The sequence below is a fragment of the Aotus nancymaae genome, unplaced genomic scaffold (genome assembly GCF_030222135.1).
Source record: "Aotus nancymaae isolate 86718 unplaced genomic scaffold, 86718_ANA_hifiasm-v0.15.2.pri h1tg000057l, whole genome shotgun sequence".
NCBI lineage: Eukaryota > Metazoa > Chordata > Mammalia > Primates > Aotidae > Aotus > Aotus nancymaae.
In genome coordinates this window covers 4,140,980-4,151,173 of record NW_026988471.1, presented here as the reverse complement: position 1 = coordinate 4,151,173, position 10,194 = coordinate 4,140,980, and positions in this window count along the sequence as shown.

Below are 10,194 nucleotides of genomic sequence, written 5' to 3'. Positions count from 1 at the left end.
TTATTTCTTTTTCTAGCCTGATTTCTCTGGCTAGAACTTCCAGTACTATATTGAATAGGAGTGGTGAGAGAGGGCATCCTTGTCTAGTGCCAGATTTCAAAGGGAATGCTTCCAGTTTTTGCCTGTTCAGTATGATATTGGCTGTTGGTTTGTCATAAATAGCTTTTATTATTTTGAAATACATTCCATCGATACCTAGTTTATTGAGAGTTTTTAGCATAAAGGGCTGTTGAATTTTGTCGAGGCCTTCTCTGCATCAATTGAGATAATCATGTGGTTTTTGTCTTTGGTTCTGTTTATGTGGTGAATTACATTTATAGACTTTCGTATGTTGAACCAGCCTTGCATCCCCAGGATGAATCCTACTTGATCATGGTGGATAAGCTTTTTGATGTGCTGTTGTAATCGGCTTGCCAGTATTTTATTGAAGATTTTTGCGTCTATGTTCATCATGGATATTGGCCTGTAATTTTCTTTTCTTGTTGAGTCTCTGCCGAGTTTTGCTATCAGGATGATGTTGGTCTCATAAAATGATTTGGGAAGGATTCTCTCTTTTTGGATTATTTGGAATAGTTTCAGAAGGAATGGTACCAGTTCCTCCTTGTATGTCTGGTAGAATTCAGCTGTGAACCCATCTGGACCTGGGCTTTTTTTGGGGGTGGTAGGCTCTTGATTGCTGCCTCGACTTCAGACCTTGTTATTGGTCTATTCAGGGTTTCGACTTCTTCCTGGTTTAGGCTTGGGAGGAGGCAACTGTCCAGGAATTTATCCATTTCTTCCAGGTTTTCTAGTTTATGTGCATAGAGTTGTTTGTAATAATCTCTGATAATGGTTTGAATTTCTGTGGAATCTGTGATGATATCCCCTTTATCATTTTTTATTGCATCTATTTGGTTATTCTCTTTTCTTTTTTATTAATCTGGCTAGTGGTTTATTTTGTTGATCTTTTCAAAAAACCAGCTCGTGGATTTATTGATTTTTTGAAGGGTTTTTCGTGTCTCTATCTCCTTCAATTCTGCTTTGATCTTAGTTATTTCTTGTCTTCTGCTAGGTTTTGAGTTTTTTTGATCTTGCTCCTCTAGCTCTTTCAATTTTGACGATAGGGTGTCAATTTTAGATCTCTCCTTTCTTCTCATGTGGGCACTTATTGCTATATATTTTCCTCTGGAGACTGCTTTAAATGTGTCCCAGAGATTCTGATATGTGGTGTCTTCATTCTCATTGGTTTCGAAGAACATCTTTATTTCTGCCTTCATTTCATTGTTTATCCAGTCAACATTCAAGAGAAAGTTGTTCAGTTTCCATGAAACTGTGCAGTTCTGGGTTGGTTTCTGAATTCTGAGTTCTAACTTGAATGCACTGTGGTCTGAGAGACTGTTTGTTATGGTTTCTGTTCTTTTACATTTGCTGAGGAGTGATTTACTTCCATTTATGTGGTCAATTTTAGAGTAGGTGTGATGTGGTGCTAAGAAGAATGTATATTCTGTGGATTTGGGGTGGAGAGTTCTGTAAATGTCTATTAGGTTTGCTTGTTCCAGATCTGAGTTCAAGTCCTGGATATCCTTGTTAATTTTCTGTCTCGTTGATCTGTGTAATATTGACAATGGGGTGTTGAAGTCTCCCATTATTATTGTGTGGTAGTCTAAGTCTCTTTGTAAGTCAGTAAGAACTTGCCTTATGTATCTGGGTGCTCCTGTATTAGGTGCATATATATTTAGGATCGCTAGTTCTTCTTGTTGCATTGATCCTTTTACCATTATGTAATGTCCTTCTTTGTCTCTTTTGATCTCTGTTGCTTTAAAGTCTATTTTATCACAGATGAGAATTGCAACTCCTGCTATTTTTGCTCTCCATTTGCTTGATAAATCTTTCTCCATTCCTTTATTTTGAGCCTTTGTGTATCCTTGCATGTGAGATGGGTTTCCTGGATACAGCACACTGATGGGTTTTGGCTTTTTATCCAATTTGCCAGTCTGTGTCTTTTGATTGGGGCATTTAGTCCATTTATGTTTAGGGTTAATATTGTTATGTGAGAATTTGATCCTGCCATTTTGATGCTAGCTGGCTGTTTTGCCCATTGGTTGATGCAGATTCTTCATTGTGTTGATGCTCTTTACCATTTCATGTGTTCTTGGAGTGGCTGGTACTGGTTGTTCTTTTCTATGTGTAGTGCCTCTTTCAGGAGCTCTTGTAAAGCTGGTCTGGTGGTGATGAAATCTCTGAGTACTTGCCTGTTCACAAAGGATTTTATTTTTCCTTCACTTATGAAGCTTAGTTTGGCTGGATATGAGATTCTGGGTTGAAAGTTCTTTTCTTTAAGGGTGTTGAATATCAGCCCTCACTCTCTTCTGGCTTGTAGGGTTTCTGCTGAGAGATCTGCTGTGAGTCTGATGGGCTTCCCTTTGTGGGTAACCCGACCTTTCTCTCTGGCTGCCCTTAGCATTTTCTCCTTCATTTCAACCTTGGTGAATCTGACGATTATGTGCATTGGGGTTGCTCTTCTAGAGGAATATCTTTGTGGTGTTCCCTGTATTTCCTGGACTTGAATATTGGCCTGCCTTGCTAGGTTGGGGAAGTTTTCCTGGATAATATCCTGAAGAGTATTTTCCAGCTTGGATGCATTCTCTTCATCACATTCAGGTACACCTATCAAACGTAGATTAGATCTTTTCACAAAGTCCCATATTTCTTGTTGACTTTGTTCATTTCTTTTTACCCTGTTTTCTCTAATCTTGCCTTCTCGTTTTATTTCATTGAGTTGATCTTCAACCTCTGATATCCTTTCTTCTGCTCGGTCAATACAGCTGTTGAAACTTGTGCATGCTTCATGAAGTTCTTGTGTTGTGTTTTTCAGCTCCATCAATTCACTCATATTCCTCTCTAAGTTGTCCATTCTCGTTAGCATTTCGTCAAGTCTTTTTTCAAGATTCTTAGTTTCTTTGCATTGAGTTAGAACATGTTCTTTTAGCTCACGGAAGTTTCTTATTATCCACTTTCTGAAGGCTGATTCTGTCATTTCATCACACTCATTCTCCACCTAGTCTTGTTCCCTTGCTGGTGAGGAGTTGTGATCCCTTGTAGGAGGAGAGGTGTTCTGGTTTCGGGTGTTTTCATCCTTTTTGCACTGGTTTCTTCCCATCTTTGTGGATTTATCCACCTGTCGACTTTGTAGTTGTTGACTTTCTGATTTTGGTAAGTTTAAGTCTGCAGCAGCAGAACTCATAAACCCTCCTTTTTTTTTCCCCCAGGTTTTCTGTCCCAGGGAGTTAGGGCTTTATGAGTTTCCCTTGTGCTGCTGCCATTTTCCCTGCCCACAAGGAGGCAGCCTAGTCACTCTCAGCCTGCAGAGGCTTCGCTGAGCTGCTGTGGGCTCCGCCCAGCTGCCCTGTGAACTTCCCTGCAGTCCTGATTATATGGGTGTAGTTAGAGCTGCTTCTGCAATGGTGGCCCGCCTCTGTAATCATGGACTTTCTCTGTAATGGCGGACGCCCCTCCCACACAGAGCTGGACCGTCCCGAAACTCTCAACCCAGAGCGTTTCCAATTGCTGTTTTTTCGTTTTTGTTTTTGTGGGCGTGGGACCGACCGGGCCTGATCTCCTGGCTCCCTGCATCAGAGCCTTTTATTTTTTCATTGAATGGTCAGCTCTCTACCAGGTGACCTGATCGCCTGTTGAATAGGCACCTGGATCTGTGTGATTTCCCTTGCGGCGACCCACTGCGCTGCTGAAACCGCGGCTCTGAGATTCATGGCGCTTTTTTTTTTGCCCAGGAATATCATGGCCTGGCTCCCTGCTTCAGCTCCCCTTGCTGGCTAAGTGGGAACACAGTCCCGTTTGCTCTGCACTGACAGCGGCTGTGCTGGCTGAAACCGCAGCTGAGATTCATGGTGCTTTTTTTGCCTGGGAATCTCCTGGCCTGGCTCCCTGTTTCAGCTCCCCTTGCTGGCTAAGTGTGGAGCTGTCCCGTTTACTCTGCACCTGGAGTGGCTGTGCTGGGGTGCAGGCAAAACAGCCGTGTGGCCAAAACAGCCATGCTGGCCACCCATGGGGCTCCTCTGCCTGCAAATCTCCTTGTCTGTGGGCAGTAAAAATCTGTCTGGAAATGCGGCACCCACTCACCCTCTGCACTTTCACTTGGAGCTGCAATCCTGAGCTGGATCTAACAGGCCATCTTGGAACTCCAATCCGTAGCTTATGATTTTGATAGCAGTGTATATGATGTTGATTTTAAAATTTTAGTTTTCAATTATTTATTGGTAATGTATAGAAATATATTTGATGTTTGATATATTGATCTTGCACCTTGAAAATTTGTGAAACACTTCTTAGATCTTATGTAAATTCTTTAGGATTTTCTATGCATTTAATCCTATCATTTGCCAGTAAATATAGTTGATTTTCTTATTTAATGTGTACATCCCCTGAGTCCCAGTATTATTGAATTAATGAGAACCTCCAAGACAGTGTTAAGTCCACAGGAGTACCTTGCATATGGTCACTGACAGCTGAGCTGCACATGTCCAGGCAAAGGCTATGTAAAACTGTCAGATAGTGGCTATTGGGGTTTGAGTGTATAACAGAGTCCAGGGGTCGAAGAGAGCATGCTTCCTTCTGTTAGAAACTGGTACTTTTCCCTCACTTGAAGACGTTGCAGATACCTCTCTCCTACAAGACAATGTGTATCCCCATCAATAGCCGGTTTCTCCTGCACTCCTGTCCAGCAGATCAATCACTGGGCAAAGGCCGAGACTGCTGGGGAGGAAAGAGACTATGCAGCACTGTTAGGGCTGCAGGACCCAACTGTGGTGTATCAGGAGGAACCCAAAGAGTACGGATGGGACTGCACACTGAGGATGCCGAATCACAGAGGTGCAAAATGAAGGTGGGTAAGAGATAATTAATCCATAGGGGAGAATTCTCCTGAGATAAACACAAGATGCAGCACTTTGTCAAGGCCCTTGGAAGACCATTCTAACATTTTGCTAGGATGGCTTTTGGAAGCTAGTCTAAAGAAGAACTCCAATCATATGATGTTTCTGTTATCAGGTGGTACAAGAAGAAACCGAAAGGCTTAGGGAAGCACACGGCAACCACAAGAATGAACATATTATAAAAGGTCAGAAAACTGCCTGCAGCAGACCCACTGCACAACTCTGTCCTCTATGAATCATTTGTGCTCTGCTGGCTCCTGCTTCTCTGGCTGCCTTGACCTCTGATCCCTACCACCTCACGTCATGTGTTCTCTGTACGCTTCAGCTCACCATACCATGGCCAGATAGCCATCCCCAGGCAAAAAACTGGGCAATCTTGAACTCATTGCATGAGTTTCTTTGCTTGCAGGGATGGAGTTTGGCCCTGCCTGTTTTCCATTGTCTGAATATAGTTGCCTCATGTGTTTTGCCCAGTTTTACAGAGCTGACAGTTGGAGGGCTAATATATTAAGATCTAATCTATGTTATGCCAGAGAAGAGCCATCTCACTTTCCTCTAAGTGATGACCACTATGCGGGGCTGTCTGGGAACAAAGTAAGACAGCTGACAGGATTTGGCTCTGTCCCCACCCAAATCTCATGTTGAGTTGTAATCTCCAGGTCCCTCATGGGAGGGACTTTGTGGGAAGTGACTGGATCATGGGGACAGATTTTACCCTTGCTGTTCTCATGATAGTGAGAGAGTTCTCATGAGATACGATGGTTTCAAAGTTTGGCACTTCCCACTTTGCTCTCCCTCTCTCCTGCAGCCGTATAAGTCACGCCTTTCTTCCCCTTTGCCTTCTACCATGACTGTAAGTTTCCTGAGACCTCCTTAGCCATGTGGAATTGCAAGTTAATTAAACCTCTTTTCTTTATAAATTAGCCAGTCTCAGGTAGTTCTTTATAGCACTGTAAGAGCGAACTAATATAACAGATCAGGCTTAATAGTAGATTAGTGAATGTTTAAGAATGTTAGTGTTTTTCAATTTGACAGTAGGTTATATATCTGTAAGCATCTTTAAAATACATTCCAAAGTAATTGTGAATGTCATGGGGATCCTGTGCCAGGAGCCAGGAAAGCTCCAAATCAGCTAGTGCTAGCTTTGGTATAACATTTGCATGGGGAGTTATTTTGCATTTTTAATATTTTTTTCCTGCATATGTACTATAAAGTAGCGGAAATGGAAGTTAGTGACGATGGAATGGGAAAGAATAAAGGACATTCATTTTTCATTTATTTTATACTTCACATTTTATTGATACAGAAACTGGGATCCAGAGCCATTCTCAGGCCCTTTATAGAATAAGAAAGAGTCTGATTCCACTTTTGATGTTTCACCACTGAGAATGGTAAAGATTAACCCAATCCGTAAGCACAATATGAATCAAAGCCCCTTGGCTGTCCTGTTCTCAAACCACTTCAGATCAGGTTGTGTGTTTCCCCTGTTCTCTCCAGAAAACCCCAGCACAAAAGTTTGTTCCTACTTACTCACTGTGTGGGCAGCATCAGTTTTAACTTCTGAACCAGTTTTGAGTGGGGACTTGACCCCATCACCTGGGAGCAATTGCAAGATACACAGCTCCAATTTTAAGATTACAAAATTTTGTAAGTGAAATATTTTACAATAAAAAATACAGGCCCAAACCCCAAAACACACTAGCAAACAGGGTTTTATAAAACTCTTAACATTCCACTCTGACAATCTAAGCCACACTAATTGCTCAATATTATCTTTATACAAAATTGTCAATAATTACCATGTATGTCATTTTATTCAAGTTTTACAACATTTAGCTGGAATAGTCTACAAAGTATCATACTTTCTGTTGTAATAATATTTTATAATATATGTCAGTCAATATTTATGGCAACTTTTGTATACCTGCCACTTAAACCTCCTAATATATATATATATATATATATATATAAACACTAAGCACATTCATCACAGTAAATCCTAGTGACCATTTGACCAATCTCCATATCAACGGCTGTACATTGAGTGACAGTGATACATAAAAATGTCTTGTCATTTATCCATAGATCCAAAATGCCTGTAGAATATTATACAATTATACATTACCTCTAGACTACTAATAAAAATAAATATTTTCTCTTTATGGAGTTGACTTTATCTTTTGCTTGTAGAATAAAATATTTTCAAAATATCTGTTTCAAACTAGTACCCTTTATCAAATTAATAAGGCTTAAGAGCAATTTGTACTTATTTTTGCACAGTAGGGAAATAAACTTTCCTATACACAACCTAAGGTATAGAGAGGTGCAAACTGGTGCAATCTTAGGACCGTGCTGCACAACTTCAGGGCTCCATCCAGCAGGCACTGCCACACAGGTCACTCAGCAGCAGTCACAGTAAGGTTTTAAAAGCATCCATATCAACATTTCAAGTCTCTGTTCCAAGGAAACAATTGAGAAATACACAAAGTCACATGTAGAAATCTTTTCAGTAAAGCAATGTTCATAGTTGTAATAAACTGAAGTCAAGTAAAATTTCCTTGTGTAGGGGATGAGTTAAGTATTAATGGTGTATGTCTCTAATAGAATATGAGGCTACAACTCAAACTCAGAAAATCAATCTATTGTTAAGATGAACATTATTCTGCATACATACCACATTTTTTTATCCAATCCACCATTTACTGTACACAGCCATATAAAGTAATGAAATTATGTCTTTTGCAGCAACATGGGTGCAGCTGGAGGCCATAATCCTAAGAGAATTAATGTAGGAACAGAAAATCAAATATAGCATGTTCTCATTTTTAAGTGGGAACTAAACATTGGTTACAAATGGACATAAAGGTGAGACCAATAGGCACTGGGAACTCCTAGAGGAGGGAGAATGGAAGGGGAAGTGTGATTTGAAAAACTACCCATTGGGTACTATGCTTAGAGCCTGGGTGATAGGGTCTGTACCCTAAACACCAGCATCACACAGTATACCCATGTAATAAAATGCACATGTATCTTCTGTACCTAAAACAAAAGTTGAAATTATTTTTACAAAGATGGACGTTATTTCATCTGTACTTTCTTAAAAAGTCAAATTATAAAAGAATACTTATTTTATTCTCCTTTAATTTGTTTGAAAAAGTCACAAAACATTTTACGTATCACCATGTCGATAGCACCTCCTTACTGGAAGAATTATATCTCATTTGCATTACTTTGAAACCTGTCTCCTTTTCATAGTATTTCATTGCACATTTTCTGCCTTTAAACTTAGAGAAACAATGAATTCACTTAGATTTAGGATAAAAAATGTTATCCCAAACGTATTTTTTAGTATGGATTATAATATATCCTGGTACCAGAAGAATATGATCATTCCTGTCTTGGGTCCCTTTTTCTTTCTATATTTCAGTGTTGTCATGTGCTGCTTTAATGGAATCATTTCCTCTTACTTACTTTTTATAGAAACAGCTTTTGCTTCATGTGAACACCTGCTAAAGATCACTGTGAACATGATGCACTGTCAGTTAACAGTTCTTAAAAATATATTCACAGTTGTCATTAAAGACAATTTTGTAATTTTACCCATTTTAATATCCAAAATAGCTTACTTCATAATACCTGCCAAAAACCAAACATTTTCCATGGTTTTGTTTTATATGGTTCTAAAATCACAATGAAATAATGTAGGTATTATGTGCCTGTGATTTTTGGTAGTATATTGCAGCATGTAAATATTTTTTTTTCTTTGAGACGGAATCTCACTCTGTCATCCAGGCTGGAGTGCGGTGGCAGGGTCTCGGCTCACTGCAATCTCCACCTCCTGGTCTCAAGTCATTATCATGCCTCAACCTTCTGACTAGCTGGGATTACAAGCACCTTCCAATATGCCCACCTAATTTTTCTATATTTAGTAGAGATGGGAGTTTCACCATGTTAGCCCGGCTGGTCTTAAACTCCTAACCTGAAGCGATCTGCCTGCCTCTGTTTCCCAAAGTGTTGGGTTTACAGGCCTGAGCCACCACGCCTGGCCACAGCATTTAACTTTCTAACCACATCCTCAGATCTACCATTTTCCTATTGAGAATTATAGCATAAAGGGAACATATAAAGATAAAAAACATATAAAAGTCTATTCTGATCATATATTTCTCATGTCTAAAATAAAATACCAATTCTTATATTTATATGCAAGTTCAAGCAGAATAGCTCTCTACATAGTATATTCTTTGGTTTTATTTCTGAGATAAGTTTTTATAGAAGAAGAATTATACATAACAAGTTAAAAATTACAAATATACTTGTTTCAATATTTGGAAAGGAGAGGGAGATTTTCAGAATCTGTCATCCTAATATGATTCCCTTTTTCGGTTTGTTTGCTGGTGCCTTACCATGAGGAACAATAAGTGTCTAAGTAGAAGCCATCAATTTTTAATTCAATGGGTATGCTATAGTGTCCCCTATACAATATTTTCCCCCTTTGGGAACTAGAATCTATAACCCTGCAAAGACTAGAGTTGCAGGAAAGAAAATAAATAAAACTCTCCCAGTCAGGTCACTGGCAGCGCTTTTAAGCTGAGTCAGTATTTTCAACCTCTGTTTCCTAGACCCAAGTAGCCCACCTCCTGGGGACGCAGCCTCATGTAACAATCATGCTTTTAGGTAGTGCGCCTAGAGATGGCACACTGGAAGTGTAAATCAGTGCGATCTCTACCATTCTGCAAAGATCCAAGGAAGCTGGCAGTGACTGTCACAGGGCATCATCGCAGACACGGAGCCTCTGTTGTCCTCAAGAGGCTGTCACCAGCCTTTAGCGTGGTGGCCTGGGAAATCACCACTGGAGGCCTTGCCAGGTGTCTTGTCTTTGTTGTAAAATGGACTGTATGTTCTTCTCTTCAGTTTTTGCCTTTCTCCGGTTATTGGTCTGCTCAGAAGTGGATGTTGTGCTAGATTCTGATGACGACACATTGTGTCTTGTGGACCACAGGTCTCTGCATCATCTTCAAGAAAGCGGGAAAGGGCCCTAGCCTCTAACAGGAGGTGGAGGGCTGTTTTCGGGTCAGTGGGTTCAGGGGAATCTAGAATTTGAAATTTTCAAGCATAACGGTTTAGTTATTTGCCAAGTCATACATTTTTGTGCCATTAAGTTGTGGGAGATGAAAGTCATAATCTATGAATTAGATTAGATGAAAGTCTAATCTATCTTTGGCTTTCACATCTTGCTTTCAATTACTTCTTGAATGTTTTC